Below are 9,893 nucleotides of genomic sequence, written 5' to 3' on the forward strand. Positions count from 1 at the left end.
TAAAGGACCCCATTACCTTCAGTAACTGAGGGCCTCATCAAACCTAAATCCGGCCCTGCCCTCAGCCCACATTTAGCTCACTGGTGCAAATTTTGGAACCAGCCTGAATGATGACATAGTAATATATGAAGTTAAGCTGCAAATTGTGCTCATGGGAAGGCACTAGCACCACGAGTGCATCGTAGCAACCATCTGTCCCACCTGCATTCTTCTCAGAATGTTCCTCTGGTTTGTGTGAATCGGTCCTTGTTAAGCAAAGACAGTTGAAGGAAGCCCTTCTTGATCTTCACCGATGTCTGCATAATCAAAGCAATTAATTTTAGGAGAGAATGTTTTTGCTCATCCCCAGAAGTTCAAGACATCTCAGCAGCCATGCCTTCTTCTCCACTGAATGATAATAGGCACTGTTTTCAAGACAGGGTTGAGCCTGCAAGCTTTTCCCCCCTTATTCTCTCCCAACGCATGCTTCTGAGATGTGGTTGTCAAGCTGTGGGTGTGATAATTCTGCTTCCTGTTTGCAAATTGCTAAACAGATGACTCTTTTCGCCTTATCCAGTGATAGATAGGAGGGATGCTCCAAAACAAACACTTCTCTCATCGTGTGTGTGTGTGTGTGAGAGAGAGAGAGAGAGAGAGACAAAACTTCCCATTACATCATTGTTATCCACTTGTGTGACCCTTTGTAGCCAGATCTGGCACACCTTAACATTTTCCATCAGTGCAGTCTAAGGGCCTGATCCTGAAGCCCTCCTGCTTGAGGAAAAGATATATGAGTGAGACTTACCTTTGAAGCTAGTTTTGTAGGCAAGAGATCTCAATTTGTTGTGTTTTTGTTTCTTTCAAGGCTGCAGTCCTAGGTACGTTTATCTGGAAGGAAACCCCATTGGACACACTGGCCTGGTTTGCATGTAACGCTAAGGCAAACTATGGCTTTTTGAGAATAAGCAAGTGTGTGGGTACCCAGAGCAAAAATAATTTCTACTTTGTTTCTCCCTAGTTCCTGTCATGCTACCTGGGGCTAAGCCTAAAAAGCACAAGCTGAAACCAAGGGTTCTTCTTGACCTGCCACTTACGGTTTGCTTGGTGGAGTCAAACCAAAAGACAAAACATCGGGAGGGCAGAAAACAGTCTATAGCATCTGGTTTATGCTTGCAGCAGAACCAAGTGGTAGAATACTTAGCTTATAGAGTACGACTTTGGAGTACAAGGTCAGGAGATAGGAGATGCCATTTCTGAATGCTTCTTTGTTAAGATTGCAACTAACGCACCAGGAGGTTTTAGTCAAGCCCACTCATAGGGCTGATAGCTTTCTACTTGCCAGGAGCTTGGAGCATTCCAAAATGACGTGCCCCTACCTGCCTGCTGAAGTGGTACAATCCATTTTTAGCCCAGCGGATCCACCAGCCCATTCTCAGGTGTAGACCAGGCCTTTGAAGATGTCTTATGGGAAGAAGATCACCCTGTTTTCAATTGGCCTTTCGAGCTAAATCTAGAGGTGACTGGGCAGCCATGTGCATTTATGCACATTGTGGTTGTTGTTTAGACATGTCCGACCCTTCGTGACCCCATGGACCAGAGCACGGCAGGCACTCCTGTCTTCCACTGCCTCCTGCAGTTTAGTCAAACTCATGTTGGTAGCTTCAAGAACACTGTCCAACCATCTCGTCCTCTGTCGTCCCCTTCTCCTTGCGCCCTCCATCTTTCCCAACATCAGGGTCTTTTCTAGGGAGTCTTCTCTTCTCATGAGGTGGCCAAAGTATTGGAGCCTCAGCTTCAGGATAGAATCATAGAATAGAATCATAGAATCATAGAGTTGGAATAGACCACAAGGGCCATCGAGTCCAACCCCCTGCCAAGCAGGAAACACCATCAGAGCAATCCTGACATATGGTTGTCAAGCCTCTGCTTAAAGACCTCCAAAGAAGGAGACTCCACCACACTCCTTGGCAGAAAATTCCACTGTCGAACAGCTCTTACTGTCAGGAAGTTCTTCCTAATGCTTAGGTGGAATCTTCTTTCTTGTAGTTTGGATCCATTGCTCCGTGTCCGCTTCTCTGGAGCAGCAGAAAACAACCTTTCTCCCTCCTCTATATGGCATCCTTTTATATATTTGAACATGGCTATCATATCACCCCTTAACTTCCTCTTCTCCAGGCTAAACATGCCCAGCTCCCTTAGCCGTTCCTCATAAGGCATTGTTTCCAGGCCTTTGACCATTTGACCATTTTGGTTGCCCTCCTCTGGACACGTTCCAGTTTGTCAGTGCCCTTCTTGAACTGTGGTTCCCAGAACTGGACACAGTACTCCAGGTGAGGTCTGACCAGAGCAGAATACAGTGGCACTATTACTTCCCTTGATCTAGATGCTATACTCCTATTGATGCAGCCCAGGATCTGTCCTTCCAGTGAGCACTCAGGGCTGATTTGCCTAAGAATGGATAGGTTTGATCTTCTTGCAGTCCATGGGACTCTTAAGAGTCTCCTCCAGCACCATAATTCAAAAGCATCAATTTATGCACATACCTGCCCTATTTATGTATAAGACAGGGTGCCGGTGTTTTGCACCTGTTTCGCCCTGGCAGTCCAAGTAATCAAAAGGCTGCTGTTCACCCCCGATGGGGCCCTTTTACTGGGGCGTGCAGGTAGCACACTCCCAAGATAGTTTTCCCGGCTTCTTCAGTGGTCTAATCTCAAAGTCTTGATACATATATTGATATTCAGTGTTATAGAGAATACTCTTTCTTGGCTTAAGCTTAAGAGACTGATTTGCTTAGCATCTTCGGTACAGTGGTACCTCAGGTTACAGACGCTTTAGGTTACAGACTCTGCTAACCCAGAAATAGTACCTCGGGGTAAGAACTTTGCTTCAGGATGAGAACAGTGGCGGCAGCTGGAGGCCCCATTAGCTAAAGTGGTGCTTCAGGTTAAGAACAGTTTCAGGTTAAGAACGAGCCTCCAGAACGAATTAAGTTCTTAACCCGAGGTACCACTGTATTGTGAATATCACTGAACTTACGGTACCTTTTGTTGGTATCTTCATGAACTTATCTAAAAGACTGAGTTAAGCATTTGAAAAATCTATTGAAACCAGACATTATAAGTTCATTTTAGGCTGGGTAGTTTGCAAGTCTTTGTGGCTTTGTTTAATGTTTTGTATTTTTCTCAGAAGGTTGATAAAGTATGTATAATTATTGTTCAGTGTATATTAATCACCAGCGTGTTGCGTGTGTCGTACTACTTCTAACAGCAGCACAGGTTGCATTTTTCTAGCTATTTATGTATAAAACATGATATTGGGGAGGGGGGTCTCTCTCTCTTTTTTTTTTTACAAGAAAAATACTTTGTGAGAAGGGGAAACCAACTCTCCACCATGTTGTCGACCCCTGACCTAGAGCCAACACGCCCTTATTTGTTTCCTTTGCTATGCCACCCATAAACCATCACTTGTCCACCCACAATATAAAAGTTCATCCACTGAAAGAGTTCTAGTGTCACCACAAATTGAAATTTGGAATAGCCTCTCATTATTTTAGTTTCCAAAGATCACAAGCAGCTGACATCGTGCCTCCCACCATAGAATCATAGAATCATAGAGTTGGAAGAGACCACAAGGGCCATTGAGTCCAACCCCCTGCCAAGCAGGAAACACCATCAGAGCACTCCTGACATATGGTTGTCAAGCCTCTGCTTAAAGACCTCCAAAGAAGGAGACTCCACCACACTCCTTGGCAGCAAATTCCACTGCCAAACAGCTCTTACTGTCAGGAAGTTCTTCCGAATGTTTAGGTGGAATCTTCTTTCTTGTAGTTTGGATCCATTGCTCCGTGTCCGCTTCTCTGGAGCAGCAGAAAACAACCCTTCTCCCTCCTCTATGTGACATCCTTTTATATATTTGAACATGGCTATCATATCACCCCTTAACCTCCTCTTCTGCAGGCTAAACATGCCCAGCTCCCTTAGCCGTTCCTCATAAGGCATCGTTTCCAGACCTTTGACCATTTTGGTTGCCCTCCTCTGGACACGTTCCAGTTTGTCAGTGTCCTTCTTGAATTGTGGTGCCCAGAACTGGACACAGTACTCCAGGTGTGGTCTGACCAGAGCAGAATACAGTGGCACTATTACTTCCCTTGATCTAGTTTTGACAATTTCAGGAGGGCACTATGGTTACTACCAGAGAAGAGGAAATTCTGCTCTGAAGTGACCCAATTCAGAGATGTTTATGGCTGGACACCTGGAGGTCTTTATGTCCTCTGCATGAAAGGAGGCCGTCTTTCCCCCTTCTTCATCTTTCTAGATAGCAGAATCAAAAACAAGAGCCAGCTGCTTTTGGTCTGAACGGGACTGCGGTTTCAATCTCTGCCTCTTGCTCAAGCAAGCTTTTTCATTCCGTGCCTCCTGCCGAGACCATCTTGAGCCAGGAGGGTTCCTAATGAGCGTAGAGCACGATTTAATCCCTCCACATCCCCGCAGAGTAGATTTACGTAGATGGGACGGAGTTCACTTTCTTTGTTGCATCACACAGATGCACATCTCGCAGGCGACTGGGGCTCTTACAACAGTACTGCCAGCAGTTGGCTAACCGTGGGCTGGATTCTAGCCCAGAGCCTCCTGAAAGGGGGATTTCAGAGCGTGGCTTGCAATGAGGAGAAGCTGCTCATGCTGCTGGCAGGGGTTTGGGTCAAAACCAGCTCCTGCCTAGTCTTGGGAGGGTGGAGGTTCTGAAAGTAAGTTGATGGGAGCAGGGGCAAAACAAGGCTTTCTTTCAAAGATACAAACACACAGTGTGGGATCCTCAATTTTGCCCCTCTGGACGCTTCACCTGGAACAAAAAACCTGACTAGTCTGTCCCCCCCAGCTACGGTTCTGGGTGGGGGTGAGAGGAGGCAAGTCCAAAGCAAAGGCTGCAGCCAGGGAGAAGCAGGGAGTCCTTAGGAATCCCTGCGACGGGGTGAGCTCCTGTTGCTCCGTCCGAGCTCCTGCCAACCTAGCAGTTCAAAAGCATACCAGTGCAAGTAGATAAATAGGTACCACTGTGGCGGGAAGGTAAACGGCATTTCCATTCACTCTGGTTTCCGTCACGGTGTTCTGTTGTGCCAGAAGTCATTTAGTCATGCTGGCCACATGACCCGGAAAGCTGTCTGTGGGCAAACGCCGGCTCCCTCGGCCTGAAAGCGAGTGGGGCTACCTTTGAAGGTGACCTGGAAACTACAACTAATCCAGAATGTGGCAGTGAGACTGGTGACTGGGAGCGGCCGCCAAGACCACATAACACCGATCTTGAAAGACCTACACTGGCTCCCAGTACGTTTCTGAGCACAATTCAAAGTGTTGGTGCTGATCCTTAAAGCCCTAAACGGCCTCGGTCCAGTATACCCGAAGGAACATCTCCACCCCCATCGTTCTGCCCAGACATTGAGGTCAGCTCCAAGGGCCTTCTGGCGGTTCCCTCCCTGTGAGAAGCCAGGTTACAGGGAACCAGGCAGAGGGCCTTCTTGGTAGTGGCGCCCACCCTGTGGAACGCCCTCCCAACAGATGTCAAAGGAAAAAACAACTACCTGACTTTTAGAAGACATCTGGAGGCAGCCCTGTTTAGGGAAGCTTTTAATATTTGAAGGACTATTGTATTTTAATATTTTGTTGGGAGCTGCCCAGAGTGGCTGGGGAAACCCAGCCAGATGGGCAGGGTATAAATAATAAATTATTATTATTATTATTATTATTATTATTATTATTATTATTAACACCGCAACCCCATATTGGCCTTTGACTGGACAACCATCCTGGGGTCCTTTACCATTACCTTTTTTTTTTACTGCTCCAAACTAGGGATGCCATGAGAATTGAAGCAGGAAAACTCAAACAGCCTTGCCTGATTTCTGTGAGAATGGATGCAGGAAGCACAGCCCATCTGGAGGAGACTGCCCAACCTATTTCTTTTACTGCATCCCCCTTGCCAGTGCTATTTTTCTAGACAAAAGGGTGCTGGACCTTGAACACTTCCCTCATCCTCTTACAAGGGCAACAGCGCCCATCTGAGAGGCGCAAGAACTGAGTTCTGGCAAGGCTGAAAGTAAAGCCCTGCCCCTTGTAGATTTTGATGGTTGGGGTTGTGCTGTGGGGAGTGCTTTTTTTCTTTAAAAATATTTAGGGCTACTCTCATTTTGACTCAAGAAAATCACCATTTTATAGTTCAAATTGGGAAAAATAAATACAGTGGCACCTTGGCTTAAGTACTTACGGTAATTCGTTCCGGAGGTACGTTCTTAACCTGAAACTGTTCTTAACCTGAAGCACCACTTTAGCTCATGGGGCCTCCCACTGCCGACGTGCCGCCGGAGCACGATTTCTGTTCTCATCCTGAAGCAAAGTTCTTAACCCGAGGTACTATTTCTGGGTTAGCGGAGTCTGTAACCTGAAGCGTATGTAACCTGAAGCATATGTTACCCAAGGTACCACTGTACAGTAAATGGACAAAAGTACAAAGGTTCACAAAATGTTTACAGGTATACGTACCTCTGCATCTGTCCGTCCCCAGAAACAAAGCACTGGCTGTGGGTCTGTGAATTGGACAGTTTCAACTCCCTCCAAGTGGCTTTTATATTCACTCAGGCAGCTTGAGGTCTTTGTGATGCATTTTTTGGGGAAAGCAGGTTATTTTGTTTCCTCATCTCTACTCGAAACAGAGAGCAACACTGACCTCTAACATGACCTGCTCTGGCTAATTGTTATTTAGGAAGTCTGAATGGCAACCCTATAGAAAATGTGGTCTTTTCATCCAAGTTTTAGCCATGGTACCATACCGTCAAACATTTCTCTGATGAAAATAGGGACGTCCTATTCCATAATGATAATTTTAGTATTTATACCCCACACATCTTACTGGGTTGCCCCAGCTACTCTGGGAGGCTTCCAACATATATAAAAAAATAAACATTTTTTTTTTTAAAAAAAACTTTCCCTATACATGATTGCCTTCAGATGGCTCAGGTGCATAGCTGTCAACTTTTTCCTTTTCTTGTGAGGAATCCTATTCAGAATAAGGGAATTTCCCTTTTAAAAAAAGGAAACGTTGACAGCTTTGCTCAGGTGTTGGATAACTACATACCTTCTGACATTTCTCCAATGAAAATAGGGACATTCTAAGGAAAAGTGGGACATTCCGGGATCAATTAGGAAACCAGGACGGCTTCTGTAAATCAGGGACATCCCTGGAAAATAGGGACACCTGGAAAGTCTGTATCTATGGTCCATCAACCCCTTTTTGTAATGCTAACAGGTCTACTCTTCCCCCCAGCCAGGCAGGCTGGTTTGCATAAGCCAGCCCAGGAATTCTTTTGCAGCTTGCATTTTCCCTTCATACCACAAATTACTTAAATCCTAGCATTTATTAATTGCTAGGTTTATCCTGTTTATCACCATCTTTGCTCCCTGAAGGCCAGCAGCAGAGCAGGGGATCAAATCAGAAACTGGGATGGCTTCTCTAAATCAAGGTCGTCCCTGGAAAATAGGGGCACTTGGAAGGTACATGGTACTCAGTTTGAAACCTGACATTCCCCACAGCAGGGAAGCAAAGGGTTAAATCCCCCTCCCTGTGCCCTAGGTCCAGATAAAAATCAGCCCACACCCACTATTAATTGTTTTGAAAAAGATACAGCAGCAAGTGTCACGTTTAGCATCATGTCTGGATTCTTCTTCCTCGTCTTGATGCTGGTATTGGCAGCAACCGTCTCGGTTCCTGACGTACACAGATGAATGTCTTCAGCATATCAGCTAAGTACATGAGTGCTTCTAACCGCAACTCCTGTTTGTTCCATTCCATTATGTGAGCTGGTGTAGAAAGCCTTAGTTCACGACCCCCTTGCAAATCAGTGTGTAGGCTGTTGGGAACAGCATGTCCACGGTTTTTTGCCCTTGCAGATTAGTCATGTTACGTGTAAAGGGAACAGCGACGCTCTGCTTTATGTTAGGCTCATGTAACCTGGTTGAATTTGTGGAATTGTTCCAGCCTTTCTGCTGCTTGTTTTTGTTTTAAATGCTTGCAAGGCCTTTGAAAAAGAGTCCTCGTTAGTGACTTTAGGATGAAAGCAAGCCGTAATTTGCTGTGATTGCAGACCAAACAATTTCCTGTGTTTTGAGGAGGCTCGGTTTGCAAACCAGCTTTGCTCATTTTCCCCCTGTGGCTTACACATTTTGGCACACTTGCCATCGTGATCCTTGGCATATCCAGCGTCTTGTGGCCTCTCCAAGTAAAGAGGTGCACAGAGAGAGAGAGAGAGCAGAGAGGGGGGGGAGAGGGAGGGAGCGGATAGAGGAGGGTTTGTGTTTAGACTGCCTGGATGGTTTATGTACACTGCAGCGGACCTCACAGGCAGATGAATGTGATTATACGCTTCACAAATCTTTCCCTGACAGCACTAACTGACAAAGACATTTTAACCCTGACTTCACTACAAAGCACAAGTTTTATTTAACATAAAATTTAACGGGGGCTTAAAAGAAAAGCCATGTGGGATGCGGGTGGCGCTGTGGTCTAAACCACTGAGCCTCTTGGGCTTGCCGATCAGAAGGTCGGCAGTTCGAATCCCCGCGACAGGGTGAGTTCCCATTGCTCGGACCCTGCGCCTGCCAACCTAGCAGTTCGAAAGCATGCCAAAAAGTGCAAGTAGATAAATAGGTACCGCTCCAGCAGGAAGGTAAACGGTGTTTCCATGCGCTGCTCTGGTTTCACCAGAAGCAGTTTAGTCATGCTGGCCACATGACCCAGAAAAACTGTTTGCGGACAAACGCTGGCTCCCTCGGCCTGTAAAGCGAGATGAGCACCGCAACCCCATAGTCATCTGCGACTGGACCTAATGGTCAGGGGTCCTTTACCATTACCTTTTTAAAAAGAAAAGCCAGCATATTCTGAAGAAATATAGAAGATGTGCATGAAAAGAAGAAACATACTTCATTTTAATGAGATGAACAAGATGGTTTATATTACAGGTACAGTAGAACATATATTATCCAGTTTCCCCTTTGGGGTAGAAAAACCCCAAACAAACCTAGAAGAATCCCCCCCCCCCAAAAAAAAATAAGACCCCACCACCAACATTTTATTTGGCATCATAGGTTCCTACAGCCAGTGGTGTAGTGGGGGTGGGGCACATGGGCGGTTGCCCCAGGTGCAGAATTGTTAGGGGCACAAAGTTTCAACACCCAGTGCTGCCTCAATAGAATTGTGCACTTCCGTTGCTGGTCTCCGTTGCAAGCGGCTTCATAGTGCAAACCAGGAAGTGACCTCTCCAGCCAACATAATGAGTCTTCTTTTCTTATCTCTGCAGCTCCTAGGTGATCTCCTGGGTGACGTGGATGTTGTCAAGCAGTTGAATCTGCATGTGTACTCCGTCCATTTTCCTCCCTCCCATCCACCCCCATTCTGCGTGGCCCTGGGAGCTGGCAACCCACGCTACACCACTGCCTACAGCTGCTGTTTCTTCCTTCTCCCTGGACTAGGCACGTGGACGGTCCTGCTCAGCCAGGAATCGCAATGCAAGTGGGGGCAAATGTTGTCAATGGAGAGTAAGGGCAATCAAAATGAACAGGTGAAGATTTCCACAAGATGCGCTGACGAAGCATCAAAAAGCGAGGTGTGTTTTTCAGCACTGCCAAAATGTTCCTGAAAAACTGTGAGATGTTTCGGCTCATCCCTAATATAGGGGGTTGCCATATTTCTAGAAGTAAAATTCTGGCCATCAAAGTCAAAATTTCCAAAATTCTCTGGGAACAATATTTTCGCCAGTTAAATCCTGGACATTACAGACGTATGGCAACCCTACATAATAAATATATACTTGAATCATTTTCTCTTGTATGTCTAACTAATGAAGGCATTGGGAGCACTGGTTGGTCACA

At 46.1% G+C, this 9,893-nt stretch overlaps 1 long non-coding RNA gene across 1 annotated transcript; it reads right to left on the reverse strand.

The window, feature by feature from the left end:
- Positions 1-443: 443 nt before the first annotated feature.
- Positions 444-3,567, reverse strand: LOC310700767. Its single transcript, XR_014522805.1, has 2 exons — positions 3,399-3,567; positions 444-784 (listed from the first exon to the last, which is right to left on the reverse strand). It is a non-coding gene; the product is annotated as an uncharacterized lncRNA (long non-coding RNA).
- Between the last annotated feature and the right edge of the window lie 6,326 nt (positions 3,568-9,893).

The sequence above is a fragment of the Podarcis liolepis genome (genome assembly GCF_965112155.1).
Source record: "Podarcis liolepis genome assembly, chromosome: 2".
Lineage (NCBI taxonomy): Eukaryota > Metazoa > Chordata > Lepidosauria > Squamata > Lacertidae > Podarcis > Podarcis liolepis.